At 39.8% G+C, this 26,252-nt stretch overlaps 1 protein-coding gene and 1 long non-coding RNA gene across 6 annotated transcripts in view; both read right to left on the reverse strand.

Moving 5' to 3' along the window:
• Rho-5 (rhomboid-5) overlaps positions 1 to 26,252 on the reverse strand; it is a 330,384-nt gene that overhangs the window by 67,255 nt on the left and 236,877 nt on the right. The gene's annotated exons all lie outside the window — the stretch shown is intronic.
• The window catches only part of LOC143214754 (uncharacterized), a 90,267-nt gene that overhangs the window by 15,828 nt on the left and 48,187 nt on the right, over positions 1 to 26,252 (reverse strand). Inside the window, exon 2 of the long non-coding RNA XR_013010203.1 lies at positions 1 to 25,658. This exon is cut by the window's left edge and continues 15,828 nt beyond it. This is a non-coding gene — a long non-coding RNA (uncharacterized LOC143214754). The remainder of the gene's footprint in view (positions 25,659 to 26,252) is intronic.

Here is a 26,252-nt window from a genome sequence, read left to right on the forward strand (position 1 = left end):
CCTAATTACGTCAATGGCTAATGAATATTTATTTTCGAACACGTTCCTATCCCGGCGTCGCGTCGTTGCATCGGTAATATTATATTTTGCGCCGGGAAGAGTTTACGCGCTGCAACGAAGGAATCCAATTAATTCGCAAATTATATTACGTTAGATCAATCTTCGCTTTACGGAATAATATTAACATTTATTGCTATGCATATTGATGGAAACTGACAAATATTGAGAAACTTTTAGGGGAGACTGACGTGAGATTTAAAACGCAAAAAATTATTTTTCGAGATTCGTCCATTTTTCTGTAAGTTGTCTAATCTTTTTCTGAAATATTAATGCACCTATCATGAAGCGTGATTCGTCAGCTTTAATTTGAGACCCGAGAAGTCCAAAAATTCTCACGGGAACACAATCTAAAAATGATTTGAAGTACCCTCTTAAAACGCAAATTATTTTTCGAGATTCATCGATTTCTCTATAAGATGTCCAATCTTCTTCTGAAATACAAATGCACTTATCATGAAGCGTGATTCGTCAGCTTTAATTTGAGACCCGAGAGGTCCAAAAATTCTCACGGGAACACAATCTAAAAATGATTTGAAGTACCCTCTTAAAACGCAAATTATTTTACGAGATTCATCGATTTCTCTATAAGATGTCCAATCTTTTTCTAAAATGTAAATGAACTTATGGAGAAGTGAGAGCCTTCAGCTTCAATTTGAGACCTGAAAAGTCAAAAAGAGAATCTAAAATCGTTTCAACGAACCCCAAGTGTCACAGACTCCAAAGCATTCATAAACAGCGACGGTAAACAAAGGATGCATAAAATAAAAATAGCATGGACAGTAGACAAGCGTCAGTGTTGACAGGTACATAGAAAAAAGCAGACTAATTTATGCCGTTTGTCTTTCTGTCGTCGAGCGGTTCGATTATGGCACGGAAGGGAGCGACCACGATCTCGGCAGCGCGAGGAATCATTCGCTGCTCGTTTTCACTTATGGATCCGATGTTATCGACTCGTCGGTGGCACGCCATCTTGGTCGCTCGATAACGAACGTGCACGGGTAATATTTTATTGCCGGGGCGTTTTGCACAATGGCTCGGCGTCGAACAATCGGCCGATGGACTCTGTATCTACTGGGTCCGAACGGTTCGATGGGTTCGCGTCGCTTACGTTCGTTTGATCGACGACAAAGGCGGCCACTGATAATAATGACGAATGAACGTGTGGCCAGATGTACCGTGTAATTGTAATTCAATACAGCCGACGTCAACTTTGAAACCGTATCCCCGGGTATCGATCGGACACGCCGGCCGATCGAACGGCCGACATGAACGTATCCGTCGAGGTGTTCATTTCCTCGGGAGAACTCGAAACCGCGCTTTCAAATTCTACTCCCGATAGAGAAACAGAAGGGACGTGCCGCGCAGTTTTATACATGAAAATGATCGGATGAAACATGGATGCGGGAGTCTGACGGAGATAGAAAATTCAAGGTAGCGCGTAATACAGGATTCTTCCAGTGGGTTCTAAGTTCTCGAAAATACCGTGACGTGCAAAATTGACGACTCGCGGACCAAGATCTCCTAAAACGCGAAAAATATTCTTGTACGTAATATGTAGGGTCTGCATGCAAAATAAAAATTATCTGTATCGAAGAAACAGGATATGTCTTTATTCAGAAATCTTAACAAGTTGAAAATAAGGACATTATTCAATTCTTCTGTAAAGTATCATTCTTATTTTTTAAAAGATGGTTTCACATTTGGGACAAAAAAATAATTCAGACAGTCAAGTAACGATTTTTTGCAAAGATGTAGCAGATGTTGCTACAGTGAACGAAATTTAGTAAAACCAGATTACAGTGGCGGACACAAGTTGCACCATACAGAACGATGCTTTTGATTTTTAGCGAAATTTTTGCACCGGATTATACAGAATTACTAGAAGTCGTACTGAAAGAATTTAAGGCAGCCACCATGGTTGCAATGTATTCAGATATTTAAAAGGTTGCATTTTTATGGCGTGAGTAATTTTATTGTGTCCACTACCCTTATATCTGCACGCGATTAGCTGTAATATGTATGGAACTGTTGCGCGAGAATTCTTTCCCCGTAATCTCCGGACGAATGTACAGTGTCAGGGATCGTGGAAATGTTTATCGTGACTGGTTTTGCATTTTTCTGAAAGTTATGAGACCGTGTCAAATGTTATAATGTTTGTCCTTATCTTTTTTGCCTCGGATTTTGCTGGATGTTATTTACAGAAGTACTGATACATAAGTTGTACATGCAAAAATAAAATGTTGTGCATTGTTTGTGAGGAACAGGAACCGAATAAAAATTTCTTTCTCCTTTAACTTAGTTTGTTGAGAGTGTATCGACTATTCTAAAATACTTTCAATCTTCCTAGGAGTTTCATTTTTATTTACCAATTTGCGACACAATAACAAAAATATTGAAATAGATATTTTTGTGTAACTTCTATCCATCACAAATTTTTAGTTCGCTCAAAAATCCGCAGTCTTATGATAATTTTACGGTTTCAGAAATTGTAAAACGAGTTCGAAGCGTGTCTTTTCATATATGAATTTTCGAAGTTGCAATTCGAACAGCGGGGACATTATTGAAACCACAGGTAATTTTCGAAGACTCCCGAAAAAGATTTCGAAGCGAATTCGCGGGTGTCTCCGTACCCGTGTTATCGCTGAGAACGATGCACCATTAACGCGGCATTAAAGCTGAATTCCAGCGAGTTCTGAAATTTCATATTCCACGCGCGCGGGCGCAAAAGTTAAGCACACCGAGGGATTAACTTCCGTTACAACCCAATTTTCCAACTTTGTATATTTCATACCGCGTTACCAGTTACCATGTTTCAGGCCACCCTCCGTCTGTCATATTTCCACCGAGTTTCGCCGAGTGTTGCTACTATCCCTGTTTTCGCTATCCCGACGGTTTCCCTCGCGGATCTGACAACCACTATACTTCGCGACCGTGTTACAACCTTCCGGTTCAACGAGCTTCCTAAGATTACAACCATTTTCACCCTTCTCATTACGGAAAAAAATATTTTTCATCCTCAAAATTCAAACAGGCAATGATAATTCGACGATGGAACTATTTATTTTGTAATTTACATGTATGAAACTTTTACCAGCATATTAGTGACATTTTTCTGATTAAAATGACACCAAACACGCTATAGTTGGACTCATAGTTACTATTTACTAATTTGTACAATGAAGAATTTTGATATCATAGGTTCGGATAATCGAGGTCCCACTGTATCGTGGATTAAACAAGCACCCATGCTTCATTTTAATCAGGAAAACGTCACGAACATGTTCGTAGAAATTAATCCTGAAATTCTTTTAAGAGGTGATTGTTCAACATGTTAAATCCACAAAAAAATTGTACGGGTGTTAAAGAACCGCTGCAACAGCTTCAAAAAGCGAATTATTGGGTCGTTCGGAAAGTTCCCGCCGATTTCCGAGCGATGGCGCAAAAAATTATACATTTTCTGTTAGATGGCGCTTTCGCCAATATTTTCATGTATTGCCCATGATCATAGCTTCAATTGTTTTTGTTTGGCATCGATATAAACATGGAGAACAGAAAATTGCATTATCGCCATTTAATGTTTCTTTTTATTATAAAAAAGGCAAGAATGCTGTTCAAGTGGCAAAAAAGATATGCGCCGTTTACGGAGAGGATGCTGTAAGTGACCGGACAGTGCGCGATTGGTTTGCAAAATTTAGAGATGGCGATTTTAACCTCGAAGATCGGCCACGCTCTGGTAGGCCATCCGCGGTTGATGACGACCAAATCAAGGCCCTAATCACCAGTAATCAACGAATTACCACTCGTGAAATGGCAGAGAGTCTGAAAGTATCCAATATGGAAATACCGTGAAGAAATCGATCTTCAAGTTTTCTTTCGGGTAGAAGAAGAATAACGAGTCATCGTTAGCGTTGATAGCGTCCAAATCGTACAGGGGTGCAACAACGCAACCCTTAGACTGGAGAAAAATCGTCGAGTCGTTCCTTATCGGGACAGAAGTTTCTATTCGCAGGGGTGTAACTATAGTTAGCGGCGTTATCTAAATCCGCAGTTATCAATTTTCCCTCGGACGGGACAGTGTACATAACGCGCATTTATTACGTTAGCATCGACGGACGCGATGGGGAGACCAGCAGCAGCGTTTCCAAGGGAACGACGAGAATTACGGCCAGGATGGTAATAGACTTTCGGTTCCCCGTGAAAAGACAGATTTCATTTGATAATTCCCAACGTGGACCGGCGAGGGTAGCGACGGCCGTTGTTCATTTTTATCGTGGAAACGCTGCCTCAGGAATATCGCGGGAGATTCAGAGCCCTCCTCCTGTCGCCGAATGATTCGAACGGGAAATCCTGCTCGCCTTAAATGGCTTCCGTCGCGAAATATTATATGGCGAATCGAAACAGTGGTGTTACGGTCGAACCTCTTTTATCCAAACCGATTGGGTTCAGAATCGAGTTGTAGAGAATGGAATTATCGATGTTTATAAACGAATCATATATTTAACAAAACATATTACGTGTAACACAAACGATGTTCAATTAACGACTGACTAATTTTCCAAACAAAATGCTCCCTCATGCGTACTCGTCTCATTATGCTTCTTTCTGATTCTCGCCACACATATTCACGCAACACCGTACTTTCCAATCTGTTTATAAACCAGAGAACTTTGCAACATTGGTTTGCTATCACGAAGACGTTCCTGTTGTAATTTACGAATTTTTAGCTGCGTTACTGTTCGTCGAATCGAATTGAATTTTTAGAGAAGGTTCGACGATAATTCCGGGTCAGTTGGGACCCAAGTCCCGGCGTACGGGGGTTGAACCACGCACGTTCGTTCTCGGTAGAAGCACGAGGAGCGTTGGAATTCCTCCGCGGGAAATCTCGAGGAAAAGTTCCACGGGTAAAAATTTATTCCGCAAGGAGTGTCTTCGCCCTACCGTCGTCGCGTCGGTGTCCAAAGTTCTTGTGCTTTTATTTAACGGTCGCGGGGAAAAGCAGCCAAGGCAGGGAGACGAGTTCGCAAACACTCGCCGAAAAGTTTCCCGGAAGGGACGGCGAAGCTGCAACACGCCCTGTGCCGCAGGTAACTTATCCGTGTTAATTATTCAGCCGGCAGATACAAGCCCTCTCTCGTCCAGCTCTGAAAATCGTAGACGAGCCTCCCCCGCTCGATCATGAATAATGCAATGTTTGTATCTGAAGTTGCCAACGGGAGGAAAGATGCCGCGGTATTCCTCGGTATATCGAACGCATTTCCATTTTTACACCCGGTTGCTCGGGTATGACGTCCCATGGCGTCACCACCCGTTTTCGGAATTCGCTGCTCGAAGACAAATGAACTGCATTAACCTGCATCCGAAAACAATGACCATCCGCGCAAAATCTTGGGTTCGACGTGTTCACATTCGCGAATAACCTTCGATTTTATACGAGGGTAGCAGATAACTAATTATTAGACTGCGGATCTCTCTATGTATAATAAAAAATATTCGCATTGATTGCACGACACAGGAGCCAAATAAAAATTGTATTCTTCTTTTAATTATTCTATTAAGCTGAAACCAATACATTGATGTCCTTAAATATTTTTAACATGTCCACTGCTTTAAATTGTACGTGTCCATTTTTGTCATAAATGCATAAAATCCGCAGTCTAGCAATTATATTTCTTTCATGTACACAAATTTTAGGCAAAAAAATACGTATAGTTACTCCAATGATGCAGTGAAGTAGTCCAAAAATTTCAAAGGGACAGGTCTGATCCACTGGCTACAATAAATTCCTAAAATTCCTTAATTTTCGACGGTTACTATTATACATCAGGTCCGCCATTATAATCGCTATTATAAGTGTCATACATTTAACTTTTTCAGGCTAAAAAAAATATGTTTGACTACTTCAATGATGTAGCAAAGTAGCCCTGGAAAATCAAAATTATTGGTTCAACCAACTAGTTGTAATAAATTCCCAAAATTCCATCGTTTCCGACATTCACGTCAGAATTGCACACCAGCCATTGTAACTCCCCTAAATTCAACCCCTTCCGACTAAAAAAAATACGATTAGGTACTTCCAAGACATAGTAAAACGTCCCTGAAATTTTAAAAGGTTCAGCTCGACCCATCGGTCACAATAAATTCCCACGACCACCACCGTTCTCGACGGTTGACATTAGGTTTGCACTGCGTCTGGCGGACCGGGTCGCCGTAGTTTTTCCCGCAGCTCGCCGGTATCAATTTTCCAAGGGACGGTGTGGGAGCAGCAGGTTTCGCCGGGCAACGGTGACAGCGAAATTCGAATCCGGAAAACTTCCGCAGACACATCGGCTCCGTGAAAGCCCGGGGCGTAATGGCTCGAGACAGCCGAGCGGAGAAACTCGGCCGTCGCGTCTCGCTCGCGTCGCGCGAGCTGGTCGTGTCAAGTTACAGGCGGCGGAGACTTAACCGGGGATAACTGAATACAGAAACTTCCCCGGCAGTCTCTTGTTTACGAACTAAAAATTTCACACCCCCTTAAAAGCAACGTCGATGGGGACGAAGCTCGACGGCGCGGAAACGGAGACCCGCGCCCGCACGATAGAACACAGAGAGGGAACCGAGGACGAAAAACCGGGACGGAAACTCGATGAAATTTATAAAGCTTTCCCCGCGCGAACGTATTTTTTCGCTGGACCCTCTGCCCATCTCCACTCTGCTCGTCGAGGAATACGTCAATTACGTCCTGGAACGCGAGACAAAGGGTCAGCCTGTGTGCTGAAAATTCCATCTACTCGCGCTCTCGGGTCATTAGTAAATACATTATTGTTGTACTTCTCTTTTGCGACGCGACCACCGAAAATTGATTTTCCTTTTTGGCTGTTTTAAGGTCCATTTATAGCATCAGTGTTTTACTTTTAATTATTCATTGTCAGACTGCGGATTTGTATGCAAAAATTGTTTGCATTAATTGTATGCAGACATTTATTTCCACTATTAATAATTCTATTGACCTCGAAACAATACAACAGCATTTTTTTGTTTTGCATGCAGAGAATCCGCAGTCTGTCTTCACTTAGAATAACATAACAACATTACTAAATCATAGAAGTGTTTCTGGCCTCAGGCCTCTGCACTATCGAACACGTTCCTAATTTTATTGTTATAAAACGTCGAAGAAAAATCGTATGTCAAGTTTTAAGGGCTCTTCGCAAAGAGCCGTCACTGAAAAAATTTGTTCGAGTTTCTAGAGATGTTCCAATTTTTCACTTCCAAGAAAAAAAAATGTCTTTCCCATTTGTTGAGCGATGGGTTATTGTGGTGCGATCTCTTTTATGAAATTACAGCCGTTAAAAAATGTTCGAGACTCCGGAAATATAGCGTTGAAACAGTTTTAAGGGCTCTTCGCAAAGAGCCGTCACTGAAAAAATTTGTTCGTGTTTCTAGAGATGTTCCAATTTTTCACTTCCAAGAAAAAAAAAACGTCTTTCCCATTTGTTGAGCGATGGGTCATTGTGGTGCGATCTCTTTTATGAAATTACAGCCGTTAAAAAATGTTCGAGACTCCGGAAATATAGCGTTGAAACAGTTTTAAGGGCTCTTCGCAAAGAGCCGTCACTGAAAAAATTTGTTCGAGTTTCTAGAGATGTTCCAATTTTTCACTTCCAAGAAAAAAAAACGTCTTTCCCATTTGTTGAGCGATGGGTCATTGTGGTGCGATCTCTTTTATGAAATTACAACCGTTAAAAAATGTTCGAGACTCCGGAAATATAGTGTTGAAACACGTTTAGGGGCGGCCGTGTTCGTTAGGACGTTAGTTCGCCAGAAAACCGCAGCCTAACGCAATTTCCAAGGGTTACGTGCTCGATGCTCGCCGGGATCTCTCTTCTTGTAGCTTGTGTTTCGAGCGGAACGGATGGCCGGGCACCGTCGTCTTGGGAATCGCGATTGATTTAGAGTACGGGTGGCTATCTCTGAACGCGTTGTTTACCTGGGACCAGACCGTGGGAGACACCCTGTACACCACCCCCGCGTTAGAGGATAATCTGGTCCGCGTGCATCGAACCGGATCGATGGGAAGTATTTCCCGACGCGTCCACTCGATTTCCTCCGGAGATTTAAATCGTTATTAGGTATTGGACGCGACTCTTCGAGATCCAGGAATTCCTGTTTCTTCGCTCGGAATCGATCGGCGAACGTGTCGCCGTACGCTGGACTACTCTTTGTCCGGTAAATACTGAATTAATTTAATCCGGTCTCTCCGTGCGAAAATTTTCAACCATCCCCTATGTTAGATCCTGCGAAATCCTTCTTCACCCCTCTGCGTCTGCCACCGTAATTTTTTTGCGTTTTCTTAAAATATAATGACGACTGCGGATCTTTATGCAAAATAAGAATTGCCACTAAATAATTAATCATTTTTTGATGACGAAAATAATACAAGAATATTCTCGAATTGAACTTTTAAATGGAAATCCAGCTACGCTGGGTTATTATTATTTTTGTATGAAGTATTCACGTCTGCAAATTACAAATGCACATTTAGTAATACTGCAGGGGACATTATCCGCCACATGCGCGGTAAATGCATTGTTCGTATTGCGGCTGTAATAATTTGATCACCCATTGTATTTTAAACTTCATAAAACTACGTGGTCAAGGGGTGGTTTAATTGCAACTTCTGCAAATTAGTCCATAAAAATGCACATTTGCATACGCATCCATAATCCAACAATTATAATTCATTGTAACGTGCAGTTTCCCCGGTGTTCGTACACGGGGATGCAGTTCATACGATTTGAGTTCAGAGGTCTCTAGAATGCAACTGTTAAGAAACGGAAAATATAGAATAAATATTGTCATTTTCCCATAGAATGACAACTACGGCTTTTAAATATTCGCGATTTTTTTTTACTCCGTTAAATCCTACGAATTTTTGTCGTGAATGCATAAAATCGATGTTGCAAGAAATCCGACCGCATAAATTACGATCTGAAGCACATTATCGTCGGCTGAGATCTGTAGAAACGTACGAGAATGTTCGATCAAACGGCAGTTCCTTCACGCCGCCTTAAAAACTGATTTCGACTACAGGTCCATCAATCACCAGTTAGCAAAGAAAGGTGCAATCAGATTGCATCCGCAAGTAACCGACACGGAGATGGCCGGTTGCGGTTGGTTTTCCATAAAATGATAGATTCCAGCCCCGATGGATATAAGAGAGTAAAAAAAAGAAAAAAGAAGTATTTCATTTAAGCGATCGACCGTGTGCCGGAAGAAAGCGGCGCGACTAAAACAACAAGACTCAGATAAGAGTACACGCGAGTGCCTATCCCGCGGTTGAGCGATTGCGAACGGAACTGGAGGGTTTGCTTCCTCGTGACTCTGCCTATCAACCTGTACACCTGAATTTACGACTCGAGAATACCTTCACTCTATAAATCCAGCACGACACCGCGCCGGCCCTGAAAGCCTGCTTATCTAGATATCCGACTATCCGGTTATCGGGACCTCTGCTCCTTCTCTTTCCGTCGGAGCACCTCTAATTGGCCGGTAAACGCGAACCAGCTCGATTGCACCGCCGACACGAGAAACGATTATTCAGTGTCCGAACAACGTAATCACCGACCACTGAAAAATCTAGCCAGATCCAGAAGGTCCGAACACCAACTCCTAGAAAACCACCCAGAACTGATAACGATTTTTTAGCTCTCGGTTGATTCTTCTCGGTCGATACCGCAATACCGAAGTACACCTCTCGAATTGCACGAGAGCTGGGACCCTCGACGAGCTTATAGAGAAGCAGGGAGTCTAATCGTGTTGCGATGCTGCGAGGTTGATTCATGTGTACAGGGGTGTATAAAAAGTAATGGTCATCTGTTCCGGCAAACCGACACGCATCCGATCCGCCTTTACCGACTTCGCGTAGCCGCGATCGGGTGACGTCACGTCGTCGAGGCACCCCCCACTTTGCGTCCGCGGAACAGGTGATTTTCGGTACGCACCGGCTGATCGAGGACTCTTCCTTCGGTTAACGACCACCGCGAAGACAACATCGTGTTTACATCTATTCGTCAAAACGCTATTCGGTTCGCTTTCACACTTGCGTGGCATCGCAGCTCATGTATCGCGTAGTGCAATTCAGCGTATATTTTGTCAACTAACTGTATTAAAGTGTTTTGTTAAACGAAGTGCAGTATTGCGTCAATCACCCACGATCCTCTGAGAATTTAGTATCCGATCTCCCAACATCATCCGTTCTAGGTGTGAATACCTATACCTCTGGATCGGTGGACATTCGTAAGAAAAACTTGCCGCAAAATTGTTTATAATAAAGAAAATTGTTGATACAGTTGTTTTTTACATCAACACCTTCCACTCATCGAATAGAGAAAAAGTTTGAAAGGAGCCACGTGTCGCAAACAAATAATTATTGAGATATAAGCTGTTAAAGTCTTGCAAAATTTGATCTTGTTGTATATTCACTTTCTACGTGTATATATGTATAAATGAATGTTCATTGCTAAAAACCTTTAGGTGCCTTATCACTTTGACCACCAGTGTATTCATTTTTGTCATAAATGCATCAAATCCGCTGTCTAGTAATAATATAACGGATGAACTTCAATCTAGATTCTAGATTCATGTATACAGTGGTTTGTCAAAGTGTTCGGCATAATTGTAATGATATAAAGAATGAACCGATCAAACAGAATCGTAAATAATTGTTATTGATGAATTAAAAGTGTTCGGGAATGGACGAATTCCTTAGAATTATGATGACAGAATACGGTGAAGCTACTTGACGCGTTCATTCATGGAACTTAGGAACTTATGGCACTTGCTTAATTGTCTATCGACAGCCTCTTGGTTCTTGTTAGCTACTCAACCAACGTCAGCCACGTTACTTCCCTCGACACGCTTCATTGATGTTAAACCGAACTGCTAGAAAACATGTCAACAACATCGAAAACTTGGCTACCCGTTAAAAGATTGGACAGTATATTTGAAACATGTTTCAAGGAAATTTTAGAATCTGCGTCATCGCAGAACATCATTTAAGGAACATCATAATTCGATTATCATCTCGCAAACCGCAAACTTCGCGAACAGAACATTCCCCGCCGGTTTATACCGCTCGGGATTCTACAAATTTCAAATGGTACGGAGCACTATATAATTCTGAGCTCCGAAAATACGGCGTCCAGTCTCTCCTGGAAATATTTAATCCTCTTAAAAATTTCTTGAAGGTTTAAGCCGCGGGTGGATGAACTTTGGTATCGACGCAGGGGAGTCGCCCGTGGCTTATCCTTCGCTCTGAAATATGAACGCCGTCACTTAAAAATTAGGGATCATCCGGCGAATTAAGCAAACTATTATAGTTTCTTCGTGTTCACCTTTCCTTCCCCTACCCTCGAAATTTACAAATAAACCATGTGGAACACTATCAATTTTAGTTCAAGTTTTCGTTCGACGTAATTTTCCGTAATCTTCTAATTCTGCATATAAAATAAAGGGTCATCACACACACGGAAGCTAAAAATTCCTTAACCTTAAATTCGCGACGTATTTTCCGTAATCTTCTAATTCTGTATATAAAATAAAGGGTCATCACACACACGGAAGCCAAAAATTCCTTAACCTTAAATTCGCGACGTATTTTCCGTAATCTTCTAATTCTGTATATAAAATAAAGGGTCATCACACACACGGAAGCTAAAAATTCCTTAACCTTAAATTCGCGACGTATTTTCCGTAATCTTCTAATTCTGTATATAAAATAAAGGGTCATCACACACACGGAAGCTAAAACTTCCTTAACCTTAAATTCGCGACGTATTTTCCGTAATCTTCTAATTCTGCATATAAAATAAAGGGTCATCACACACACGGAAGCTAAAAATTCCTTAACCTTAAATTCGCGACGTATTTTCCGTAATCTTCTAATTCTGTATATAAAATAAAGGGTCATCACACACACGGAAGCTAAAAATTCCTTAAGCTTAAATTCGCGACGTATTTTCCGTAATCTTCTAATTCTGTATATAAAATAAAGGGTCATCACACACACGGAAGCTAAAAATTCCTTAACCTTAAATTCGCGACGTATTTTCCGTAATCTTCTAATTCTGTATATAAAATAAAGGGTCATCACACACACGGAAGCTAAAAATTCCTTAACCTTAAATTCGCGACGTATTTTCCGTAATCTTCTAATTCTGTATATAAAATAAAGGGTCATCACACACACGGAAGCTAAAAATTCCTTAACCTTAAATTCGCGACGTATTTTCCGTAATCTTCTAATTCTGTATATAAAATAAAGGGTCATCACACACACGGAAGCTAAAAATTCCTTAACCTTAAATTCGCGACGTATTTTCCGTAATCTTCTAATTCTGTATATAAAATAAAGGGTCATCACACACACGGAAGCTAAAAATTCCTTAACCTTAAATTCGCGACGTATTTTCCGTAATCTTCTAATTCTGTATATAAAATAAAGGGTCATCACACACACGGAAGCTAAAAATTCCTTAACCTTAAATTCGCAACGGAAATAAAACTTGCCTCTCTTCCGAAATACGGCGACGGACGGTCCCGAGACACATCGTCTTATATCGGAATAAAAGTGAGTTATATCTTCAAATTCTATATAATAATGTTAGATTCATAAAATTCGAAGACAACAGTTATATTAGATCGGAAAGAAAGTCCTTACGGTTTTGCATTTGTATTTAATAGTTAAAAACCGCAAGAACTTTCTTTCCAACCTAATATAAATTCCATACTTCGAAAATTCGACTTTTCAGCACATCCTTAACCCCGTGGCTCGGCACCGGAATCTGGTCCCGATCTCGATCGCGGCTCGTTCGGGAAATTAATCCAGCCTCGATCAATCGCAAGGGTCTCGCCTGTGTTTACAGCGATTGAAAGAGACAGCCAGTCTCGATAAAAGGGGATGCACTTCGACCCTCCTTGCGCATTACGCGGGGAAGACGTGTCGGAAACTGATTATCGCGTTTCCAGAAGGCTGGTTAACCATCGAAGGGTGGGATAAATCGATCGTCGGATAATCGTATCCCGACACCAGCATGGAAGGATGGGAACTGAGCTTTAGGGCCCACCGACGTTTCATCTTTCGGCGAAGGGATGAAAGAACGAGGCGAAAGGGCGATTTTGCGGGGGTGGGACACGTCGATAGTCGAGATAGATAGCCAGCCGGGATAAGCTCTTTATACCCGAGGATAAATTCGGCGACAAAACTGTTGGATTAAGGACGCTTTTGACTCCCCGGCCCGCCGAATATTTATGCGCGACGGGGCGACCAGGAAACTCTCTGGTGAAGTTCACCGTGACGAATTGTCGACCGGTGAAAGGCGATACAGAGAATGATCACGATGCTTGCGGGATCCAGCCGGGTCTAATTGATGCACACCGCCGGAGACCGAAGGATTTATACCGTGGCCCAATGAAAGTTGAAATTGAAAAGACCGGGATTTATTAGTACAGACGTTTCGGTCGGCCAGGACTCTTTTGAAGCTACCGGAGCTGCGAGGAAGTTTGTTGGTATAATTGGATTTTTTAATCGTGCCACTTTCAATTCTGCTCGCCAGTCTGTATACCTCCTGGAAATACGTGGGATTGCCCACGGTGGATCCAAGAGGTATTTGAACAATGAATGTCTGATATTCAAACTCTGATAATTTCGTTAAATCGAACAGTACAACAATAAAGATAAAGGAGGTATTTTTCGCGATCGTACTTTTTTGAAAATGGTAATTAATTTTTCGCGGCGCACACAGTTTCGATCAATTTCTACATTAAATAAATATAGCTGAGTTGAGGCATGAAACGTTATGCTTCGGGTTTGAAACAAATAACGTTTCCGATTCGGATTTGAATCTGTAAAATGCCAGGTGCTATTTTATTGGAGGAAAACAAAGGTGGAGTGTTTCGTCCTAGACCCGCTAGAGGACTCATCAATAAGGCTATTCTGATATCCGAATCGGAAACGTTATTTGTTTCAAACCCGAAGCATAACGTTTCATGCCTCACTCAGCTATATTTATTTCATGTAGAAATTGATCGAAACTGTGCGCCGCGAAAAATTAATTACGAGTACAACAATAAATCTCTGTAGTAAAGATTCATTTTTTTCTAGAATCAGTTAAGGGTTATTTCTACGCAGAAACTCTACGAGAGAACCCATTTTCGAAATATTCTTGATATAAGGTGGAGTGGGGTAAGTGCGCCCTAGTTTTTGCAAAGTTGGACTATAAACTGATGTATCTTCAGTCTGGTATGTAAAAACCTAACGCTCTTGGTATCAAACTCTTGCCACAGTTATTGCTGATGAATTAGTATTACGTAGGATTCTAATTTTGCTTGAAACTTATCATTTTATTAGGATATTGTACAAATGTCAATTACTACGCACTTATACTGCATTAATAAATACAAGCTAGAGAAAAATTTCGTTCATATTAAAATAAAAATAACCAATTAACGGACTTGCCCCGTTGACGCACTTACCACACTCCACTTTATGGAAAATCAATTTTTCAAACCCACTGCCCGAGAGTCCCTATTTGAATTGTTAGTGGTCGCAGAAGCAACGGTGCGCATTAAAATGAAATTTTCACCTGCTCGCTGACCGGGGCGCGGGAGATCTGTTGACCCTAATTACCCGAGAGTCCCCGGCGGGTCAGTCCTCTCGTTACTGTCAGAGATCTTTCGAGGCTGATGCCTTCGACAGCGATTTGCGATCGTAGTCGAGCAGTCCGGGCCAGCAAGATATCAATTAATTGGCCGGACGCTTCATCAGATCGCGGCTTGATATTATCATCCGGCCAGAGGAATCTGTCATCCTGTCGGATACACATCTTCCCGTTGAAATCGACGTTCTCCCGAGCCTATTAGGGGGGGTGCGCCAGTTCCGAAGGTTAAACCGCGGTTTCGCAGAACCCTGCGCCAGCCGCCGTTAATCTCCTGGAAATCTTAATCTCAGCTCGAAATGCGAAATCGATATTATGCAAACCAACGTCAATAAATCCTGGGCTTGGCCCGGTCGGGTTAAGGCCCTCTTTACGGGTTCGCAGGAGCACCGGTGAGCGTTAACCAGTTGCACAAGGCTCCAGGCGGCTGCTGCTCATCGATTGTTGTTAATCGTTATGGTATCGTAAAGCCGGCATTAAGTTCGCGTTATCGTCGGTTTGAGTGATATCTCGTGAATTGGATTCTCTTCGTAGCTGTGATCTTCGAGTGATCCGATTGAAACCGAATATGCCATTCGATCGTCATAGCCAGTGCGACAATTAAACGCTCCACCTGATCACAACCGTACCCACCCCTCTGGCATTCCGGTCAGCGTTGTTACTACCGTTGCTACCGATCAAACTCGGGATTTCGAACGTTCGCCACGTTCGATTGCACCCGAATGCAAGTGTCGGGAAGAATTCCGTGAATTTCGGGAAATCCAATCACTGCTTTGTTGAGTGACCAGTCAATGGATGATCGAGCGTTCACTTTGTGCTCGCGACTTTTAGAAAATGACCGAATTCCTTTGGATGGAGATTTTTGGTGACACTAGGTAAACGAGATAGTCGGCATCTTGTCAACTCTTGTTTCCAAAGTTTCTTTGTTAAACCTTTATCAACACGTTCGTGGCGTTTTCCTGATTAACATGAGCCCGAACACGGTACAGGTCGGCTCATGTTTATCTGTTTAATCCTCGATATAGTAGAACCTCGATCATCCGAACCAATCAGTGGAACCCCTAGTAGCACAAAATATTGTTCAAACATTTTTTTTTCAGATGTCAAAACAATATTTTTTAAGCCACACCTTTCAATATGAAGAAAGTATTACCCGAGAAAAATCACTCGGTGTTTAGATATTACAAACAGATTGGATTTCTTTTTAACATCATATCATTAATAGGACACATTATCGTACGAATGGGAAATGCAGATCATCAGTTCGGATAATCGAGGTTCCACAAACTCGTGGATTAAACAGGTAAATGTGCCTGGAATTATGTCGTGTTTGGACTCATTTCAACCAGAAAAATGTCACAAGTATATCCCCGAAGGTTTGATAAAGGAACAATTCAAAACAGAAATGTATTGTCAACAATTGTGTTTCTGGGTTCTCCTCAAGTACCACACGTATGAAACCGCGAGCACTTCGGCGTAGCGGAACAAGTTCGAAACAAAGCTGCGAACTTTTTAATAAAATGAAAGGAAGGGCTGCCATAGCTCATCGGCTGTCAATGGAACCGTCAGAGCAGCCGCATTTTTCCGCGAGGATCCTCTCGAAACACAGCTCGAAGCAGGCCAAAGTGAAAAGCGGAGCGCGCGGCCATATTGGAGCTCTCGACGGTCAAAATGTGTAAAGAGTTGCCGGAGTACTTTGAGACTCGGGAATTCCACGTTGTCGGAAGTTTTACCGAGGAATTAAAATCTTTAAAGTCCTAAGATCATTCGGAGTCCCGGCGCTGTTGCCAAGCCCTTTGACTCTTCAAAAGGGCTAAGATTAGGAGAGTTGCATATTATCGTTCCCGGACACGAAAGACGACGGGAGAAACCGTGGAAAAGGGAGTCGTAATCGGGAAAAACCCGCGGATCAACCAGATGCTTTTTAACATTTGATTAAAATCCTTTCTCTCAACTGAAACATGTTTATTGTTGCTCCCAGTTAAAGACCACTCTTTCGCTCTTTTCTGTCAATCCATCGGTAATGAACGAAGTTGATTTGGGTACAGCGAGCGCCTGCGTCGAGTGCTTAGCGAATAATTAAGGTAACGCTATCGATTAAATTCGGAATTCACTGTAGCTCGTGTTGAACGGCCGATGTAATCGAAGCAATTAACTGCGCCGCACACTGATTTCGATTGAAGAATTTAGTGACGTCCTATGTCGGAAAGTCAGCGTTTGCAGTTTGCATCGCTTCCGAAGGACTCCGAACATGTACATACTAACGAAATTAATTGAATATTGCAGCTACTGTGAACATTTAAAGCGGAGTCACTTATAGAACAGAGAAGCCAATCAGTTTTAATAATAAAACAAGCTCGATAATTTTCTTCTAAATAATAATCCCAGAAGAACATGGTATACTATATTCATTCGCATAATTTCAAGAAACTTTCCACCGTTGTTTTTTTTAACTTTTTTAATATAAATTGAACTATGCAAATTTTTTTACCGAATATTGTGTACATATATCTATCAAATATACTTCACTGCTGAACCAATAACAGAGCCGAGGAAATAAATTTTTTGGCATTAATATACGGACTCGGCGAAATAATTTTTCGATTTATATTCGATGATTCCGCACTCGATGCCGATTAAAATAGAAATTTATACGCTTCCCGCGGAGCGTACGGTGTTTATCTAAATTGCAGTATATATTTAACGAATAATTTAGTAAGCCGGCATTCAATTTATGCGTGAATACAGCAGTACTGTATTATTAATAACTGTTCGGGTATTATTCTCCGTGAATTTAATACGATCGTCGCTGTAAAGCGTTGTGTAATATCGATTCTCACCGGGGATGTAATCTCGCGCGCGAACGTTCCAATGATTCCGTTTGTTGGAAAATACTAAATGTCAAGAAAAGGGGGTGTGCATACATATACATCGGAACGTATTGTTCGATTATTTCATTATTTTTCGTGATTTCGAGCGCATCCTGTCTGACGGAATCGCAATCGGAATTTAAAAGCATTCGGTGCACGACATGAACGTCAATGCTTGATTTCTCTTGCATAAATCTTTTGTTCATAAATTTGTTGACTTCGCTCCTGAACGCATCGTTTTAAAATGTAGTTATTTTTCGAAAAAAAAATGTGATTATTCTAGAAGGGCAAATAGATATACATATGGGGATCAAGCTTATGGATTTTTAAAAATTTGTAATTTCTAAAAATGTGAAACAAAATCCCCACGACTCAAGGGAGAATTATAACTGATCCACGCGCTCGATCTAGTATTATGAAGTCAAAAATACATATTAGCTTTTAAAAATTCAAGGTGACTTTCATTATTTATGCATTAAAAATTTCTTTTTTAATTTTTTGGATTGAAATATGTAGACTGCTGAATGTTGATTAAGTTTTGTTTAAAACATTTTTTTCTCAGATTATCGATACTGTCTGTTAAATCAGGTTCAGGTTTCAAATAAACACAATAATCAATCAGTTTTGAAGTAAGGTATTTTATAAACATAACTAAAAATATTTTAGTTGAAACTGTGCGAGAAACATAATATTAATTATGAAAAACAAAAATATAATTTTTATTGTATAAACAACAATAACAATTGACATTCTATTATATTATATTGACAAATCATTATTGTCATCGCGTTTTTCTTCAACATCTTTCAATATTAATTGTTCGACTGCATTATCAAAATGCCGGAGGTTCGGCCGCAATTCACGCGACACATACTCTTTAAACAATAATAACTTGTGATTCTTGCATGATTTCATAGAGAAAAGAACGCTGATAATAATGCACTTTGATACAATGAGGGACTCGAAAGATATCCTCTACCAAAGATTGAGAACTTTGAAGATTCTCTTTAGTTTATTGAGCATTGTTATCTTAATAAATTATATATATATATTAAATCTTAGTACAAAAGATATACTCTAAATGTAGACAAATACTATTCATTTGCAACAAAAATGGACACATAATATTAAATAGATTCTCCGGACTATCAATAAGAAAAGAGGTAATTTTTTCGGTGGCAAATAGGATTCATAAAATATTGATTTTTAAATGCTTTTCATCGTTTTCGAATGTCATGGACATTTAGGAAGCAATATACATTTAATAAACATCGATTTGGGCAAGTTGCTTTTTTACCAAATGAACAACTAGGTCGAGCTCGTAGGCCAGCGTGCTTCGTGTCGATTTCAAATTTCCAAAGCGTTTTAAACGACAATAAAACGCGGAAGTCATCGACACAACGCGAAACAAAGCTCGCGATCGAATTACTCGTTTCCCTCACGCATCGTTCCTATTTTTTTCTGCGGCTACGGTGGCTGCGGGAAAATAAAAAATGGAAAGGGAGGCGAAGGAGTTCTTCAACTTCTCTGATACCGTTCGGAATGGATTCCTGTCCGGCTCACAAAGGTTCGGGTTCTGGCTTTGCGCGCGTCGGCGCTCCACCACGCTCTCTCTCTCTTTCTCTCTCGCCCCTATATCGAATTTTTCCCTGCAGGCGGAAACTTTTAACGAGCTAGGAGAAACTCGGAAACACGGGGATCCATCAGGCTCGGGCTGTAATCTCCATGCTAGTCGCGATCCTACGAAACGCAGGAAAACAGAATCTGCCGAATAGCCGGGCTGGCCGCCGGCCAGCAGATTATACGCGTTGTATCGAGCGGAAGTCGCTTTTAGGGATTGTTCGACGGGAGCTGACTTTGCAGTCTTCTACTCAGTTCTCATAAGGGGGTGGAACATTAATTTTCAGCCAATGACGTGACCGGGCTCTGGGAACTACCATGGAATCTTCCTAGGAGATTCCTTTTCACACTAGAACTACCCTGAACGAGATTGATAGCGGCCCACGAAAATATTAGAACACCTACTAAATCACAACAAGATTTTATAAAAAATTGCAATCGGTAGGAATTACACGAAAAAATCGTGGGAGATTTCTAATATAATATCATTGTAGAAGATCTTAAACCATGCAACCAAAGATCATTGAACAAACAAAATTTATTAGGAGAACACAATCATTATGATAACATAATACAAATGCACGTCTGAATCGAGCGGCGTTATTCGGAAGAGTGAAAAATACGCTGGCCTAATACAATAAATCAATATTCGTGTCGCCAGAGGAACGATTCGCTTTTTCTTTTATAAACAACTTGAATGTCAAAACTTGTAAATGTAAATGGAGCAAATCAATCCACAAAAATGAAATGGCACTTTTTAAAACCTTTTTATTTGCGCCCGCAATGAAAATTTAATTATCTGCAGGGTAAATTATTCATTCTTTTCCAATTTTCGTATGTAGTTTAATGATGAATATGAAATAAAAATAATTTTGTTATAACTGGGATTGCTATAATTTATTGTACTTTCAAATGAGTGTGTGGTATAACTAAATTATCGCGATTACTAATGTAAATTTAATTTGGCCGATACTTGAAACAGAAATGCATTTATCAATTGTCAATTCCTTCTGGCTATTCTGGCTTTCGTCGGAGATAGCGACGTTACAATATGAGTTTCGAATAGGAAAGGTCCAATCGAATTAACGTCAAAAGATTAATGGCTGGACCGATCGAAAAAGAGGAGAGCTCAAGCGTAGACAAGGAACTCGGGCCCTGGTTTTTCGCAGTACCGAGAGCTCACTACTTTCGTTCGCATTAAGTACTTTAATCTACGGAATAATTAATCAGTGTCGGAGAAAAGTAGCGCTACGGTTGTCCGAAGAAAACCACCAGAGTTACTGTATTAATATAGGCGGAATGTTTTACTACATATTACGGGGAACTTTAACGCGTGAACACAGACAATTACGAAAAGAATAATTTGCTCTTTCATTCCCTAATCGTGAAAAAATATATATTCGTTAGAGGACCTTTATTTTTAGAAAATTAAATTGAATACAGTGTTCTCTACAGTCTAAAAAATTAAATCAATGCACAAATATCGGAGGAAATAGTGAAAACTAGAGGATTCGTTAAAGTTTGAACAGCTGAGTTATATAAAATGTAAAAAACTCATGAACAATGATGTTTTTTTTTTTGGTAAACACAGATACATGACCGCCGCTTATTGTTTCACGACGGAATACGTGGAGGGATAGAAGAAGAATGATTAAGGGATTGTGATACCACGAAGTTCGGTACACCGAGGGGTCGGAGAATGATTCTTACCCCCAAGGGTTCGAAGGGAAGAGCGCGAAAAGACGTGTGAAAAATATTGCTGTTTTCCCGGCGAGTTCCAGACCGGAACAAAAGACGGGCCCGCTGGAAACTCATTTGGCGATTTTCCGCAAGTTTTCCCACCTTCGCCTCGGGCGTCGTTAATAAACTGTCAATTGGAAGTTTCCCCTGACGAAGAACTGGCTCGATTTACTTTATGGAATCCTCTCACGCTTTCAATTTTATAAGCGAGTGTCTATACTCTGCCTGTTAGAAACAGCTCCAAGGATCATTGAACAAAGCCATTTTCTATTTTACAATATTTTCTTTTCGTTTAATTCACAGCGATTTTGGTATCTTGGTTGCAGAATTGAAGACAGATAGCAACAGATAATAAATATTTTATAACTCTGGACAATAATAATATTTTATAACTCTGGATAATAATAATATTTTGTAACTCTGGGCAATAATAATATTTTATAACTCTGGATAAAATAATAATATTTTACAACTGTGGATAATAATAATATTTTGTAACCCTGGAGAATAACAATAGTATCGTTTTTAAAAAATATGCAAAGGATTAATATGTAAAATAGTTTTTGTTTAAAAAATTTCCAAAGTCTAAGCTCTCCTAACATGATAGAGCAATATTTAAATAAAATCAATATTGCCACATAGAAAAAAATACTATACTCTCCGAAACGTGCAGTGATAAATCTACGAAATGAGAAATTGATAAGTCCAATGGTGTTCCTCGAAAAAATTGTTCCCCGCGTAGACTGTTTGGCTTTCGAACACGAGATTCGATCAGCGAGTATACCCGAACAGATTTGCACCCTCCCAGACTCTGCTTAATTTAATTAGTTTATGGGGATTAAGTTCCCTCCGCGATAAATTCGTCACGCGCCGAGAACTTGGTTAACGTCGAATTCTATTATAAGGAACGTCGAACGCGCAGAAATTGAGTGACACACGCGCGAGATGATCGAATAAGATGTGCTCCGACGAGGCTAACCAAAAAAAAAGCGGATTTTATGCATCTATGGCAGAAAATGGTTAAACGTAACACAAAGAGCAGTGAACAAATTAATCGAATTTAAACGGACTTACATTATTTTTCATTTGTTAAAACTAGACTGCGGATCTTTATGCAAAATAAAAATTGTCTGCATCGATTGCAAAAAAGAGAAACTATTATAGATTGTACGTTATTTCATCCTTTATGATTTCAATGGGGGAGAAATCATATTTTGACATCTTCAATTTTTAAAAATTTTCACCAATTTTGAATTTCATCTACTCAATTTTCCTGTAAATGCATAAAGATCCGCAGTTTAGTTATAACTATTAAAAGATGAAATTCCTTTTTAGCTCACTCCTGTTTCCTACAATCGATGCAGACAATTTTTATATTGAACATTATTTCCTTTCTTAACAGATGTAACAACAGACGTCTAATATGTTTTAGAGGGAACATTTTGATGTAATAAAACAATGGAGAAGTAGGTAAATACTGCAATAATTATGTCGCCACTGCAGAAATTTTCGAAGACGAAATCTGGGCATGTTTGCAGTCGGTCAACGCGAATACACGTACACACGTGCACGAAACAACCGAGCGTAGTGCAGGCCACTCAGAAATGCATAATTTGAACATACAGTGTAATGCACTCTTGGTGCTCCATTATCTGATGATGCTGTCCAACCTGGACCGTCTGCCCTATTGTTATTGGAACGAACATGTGCATCCTCCCCGGGGAGACATATGATCACTTTAGAACTTAGCGTGTCCGATGGACCGTACCGTCTTCGGCGTTTAGGTATGCGATATTTTGTGACGGAAGTTTGATGGGATTCTCGGGCGAAACCACCGGGTCCTAGCGAATAATTTATTTGCACGTGGTGGCCCTCCAACTTAACTTCTATTGCAACATCAGTGGACACTAATCTTCTTTGTGGAACAAAGTTTTAGTGGTTCAAATTTTTGCTGCAAAACCGGTGGATTATTATTTTTTTCACGAAGCAACACAATTTTAGATAATGTTTGCTTGGATAATTTATTTGCACAATGGTCCTCCAGCTTTTATTGCAACATCAGTGGAGTAATTTTCTTTGTGGAACAAAATATTAGTGGTTCAAATTTTTGCTGCAAAACCGGTGGATTATTATTTTTTTGACGAAGCAACACAATTTTAGATAGCGTTTGCTTGGATAATTTATTTGCACAATGGTCCTCCAGCTTTTATTGCAACATCAGTGGAGTAATTTTCTTTGTGGAACAAAATATTAGTGGTTCAAATTTTTGTTGCAAAACCGGTGGATTATTATTTTTTTGACGAAGCAACACAATTGTAGATAGTGTTTGCTTAGAAAATTTATTTGCACACTGGTCCTCCAGCTTTTATTGCAACATCAGTGGGGTAGTTTTCTTTGTGGAACAAAATTTTAGTGGTTTAAATTTTTATTGTAAAATCGGAGGATTATACAATAAATTTTTGGACGAAGCAACACAATTTTAGATAGTGTTTGCTTAGAAAATTTATTTGCACACTGGTCCTCCAGCTTTTATTGCAACATCAGTGGGGTAATTTTCTTTGTGGAACAAAATTTTAGTGGTTTAAATTTTTATTGTAAAATCTCGGAGGATTATACAATAAATTTTTGGACGAAGCAACACAATTTTAGATAGTGTTTGCTTAGATAATTTATTTGCACACTGGTCCTCCAGCTTTTATTGCAACATCAGTGGGGTAATTTTCTTTGTGGAACAAAATTTTAGTGGTTTAAATTTTTATTGTAAAATCTCGGAGGATTATACAATAAATTTTTGGACGAAGCAACACAATTTTAGATAGTGTTTGCTTAGAAAATTTATTTGCACACTGGTCCTCCAGCTTTTATTGCAACATCAGTGGAGTAATTTTCTTTGTGGTACAAAATTTTAGTGATTTAAATTTTTATTGTAAAATCGGAGGATTATACAATAACTTTTTGGACGAAGCAACACAATTTTAGATAGTGTTTGCTTAGATAATTTATTTCCACAGTGGACCTCCAGCTTAACTTTTATTGCAACATCAGTAAACTAATCTTTGTGGAACAAAATTTTAGTGGTTCAAATTTTTATTGCAAAACCGGTGGCTTGTACAATAAATTTTTAGACGAAGCACCACAATTTTAGATAGTGTTTGCCTGGCTAAAATCCACCAGCTTGAATTTTTATTGCAAAATTGGTAGACTCTAATCTTCGTGACGAAGCAACACAATTTTAGATTGTGTTTGCGCGAATAGTATATTTACACTAAAATATGGTACGTTAGCTTAAACTTTTACAGCAAACTGGACGGATTGCAATCTTCTTTATGAAGCAGCACAATTTTAGATAGTGTTTCTGCTGGCAATTTATATACGCACGCGGTAAAATATGGTTCGTTATTTTAAATTTCGACTGCAGAATCGATGGGTTTGTAACATTGCGAAACAGTTTTAAAATAAATTCGCGTTTTTTTGACGGAGTATTTGTTTTATGTTTGTACAAATTTAAAGTGAATGGATGCGTTACTTTAAAATTGCGTTTTTCGATATTCTGTACAGATATTGCGTTTGAAAAATTGCGAAATGAAAAATGTTTAATTGCTTTTATGTCGTCTTTTGCTACCATTTATCTTCACGAATTTTTTCATTAACGCGATCTCAATCAATTATATATAACTTTGAAAATAGTTTTATGGACAATACAGTTAGAATTCGAATTAATTATTTATCAGAACTGAAGATATTGATGTTTGGAGTGAATTTATAATTGATTTGGATCGCGGAACACGTGATATGAACGCGAACTTGATTCCAAAGCTCAGCCATGCAGTACACGATAGATTTGGAGACGGCTGCTGAAGCAAACCATACAGGGAAATTCAACACGTGGCGTGTCCTGTGCTTGACCACTACAAACAGTCAATTATCGATGTTTACAAAAGCTACCACCCGCTGCAATACCTATCCAGACTTACAATATAATCTGTTCACAACAGTTACGAAACGTCTTGATTATATCTCTTGTTCCAGAATAGATCATCTTATCCTACCTAGATTATCTCTTGTTTCAAAATAATTTATTTAAAATCAATATTTTTTAAGACAAATATACATTAACAAATTCAGAAAATTTCAAATTGACTTGGGCAATAGTGTTCCTTAAAAAACTTCGCGAATATAGCCTGATCTTTTTACCACGATTTAAAAAATTCTATTTGAAAGAAATACTGTACATTCTCGAAGTATACGAGAATAAATCCGTCAAGTTTGGAATTGATTTGTCCAGAAGACTTTTTTTTTAATTGTTATATACGTCCACTGTTGCAATGAAAAGGCTCTTAGAGAAATACAGATTATGTAAGAATACTTTCGCGACAGACTTATGGGAATTGCGTTCGTCATTTCGTGAAAATATGTTGTTCCGCGGGCATTGTTAATCGTGTAAATTTCACATCGCGTAATTCCCGACCGGACGTTGTTTGCATTGCGAAACACTCGCGATGCACGCGCACGACGCAGAAAGCATCGTCGCCGACCACAAACAGAAACGGACACGCAGACACACGAGCAACATCGCGCCATTTATTTTGTTTCCCGCCATAAATTAACATTTACTTCGTACTCACTCCGACAGCGTTTAATTACGGTGCAAGTTTACCAGTGCCTTGATACTCACCTGGAACAGAGGAAGAACGAGAACATTAGCGCGAGTCGAAAAACGGGTATTTCACATTAACAAAATACATGAAAAATGTGCCATTTTGTACAAAAATATATTCATTCGGATCTTCCCTGAAAATTACGGACATAAATTTATTGGATAATTTATCATCCTTATGCATCTTCATGATCCGAATAATGGTAAATTATGAAATTTGTTTACCGTGGTTCTGACGGGTCCTGCCGGTTTCAGTGTCAATAAATAATAAAAAACGAACCGCCAATTCCCACCTTGCGCGCGAGCTCGAGCTTACAATGCGTTCCGAACGAATTATACATTTTCATTTTTCGCGCCGTGAGAATCCGGGTCGTCCGTGAATTTTTCAAAACGGCACACCCGGAGATATTCGCGCAGCATTGTTTGCGATATGACGACCCTGTCAAATCCAGTTTTATCGAACCACAAATCAAAATTATTGTTAACAGAAAACATTCCGATTTGCGAGCTGGAGCGATGCTGCGGCCGGATCATCTCATTTTTAATCCAGCTGGCCGAATTCGCTCAAAAAACAAACGCGAAGGCTGCGCGGATTTTGAAAATCAATTTTTC

This window comes from Lasioglossum baleicum, chromosome 13 (genome assembly GCF_051020765.1).
Source record: "Lasioglossum baleicum chromosome 13, iyLasBale1, whole genome shotgun sequence".
NCBI lineage: Eukaryota > Metazoa > Arthropoda > Insecta > Hymenoptera > Halictidae > Lasioglossum > Lasioglossum baleicum.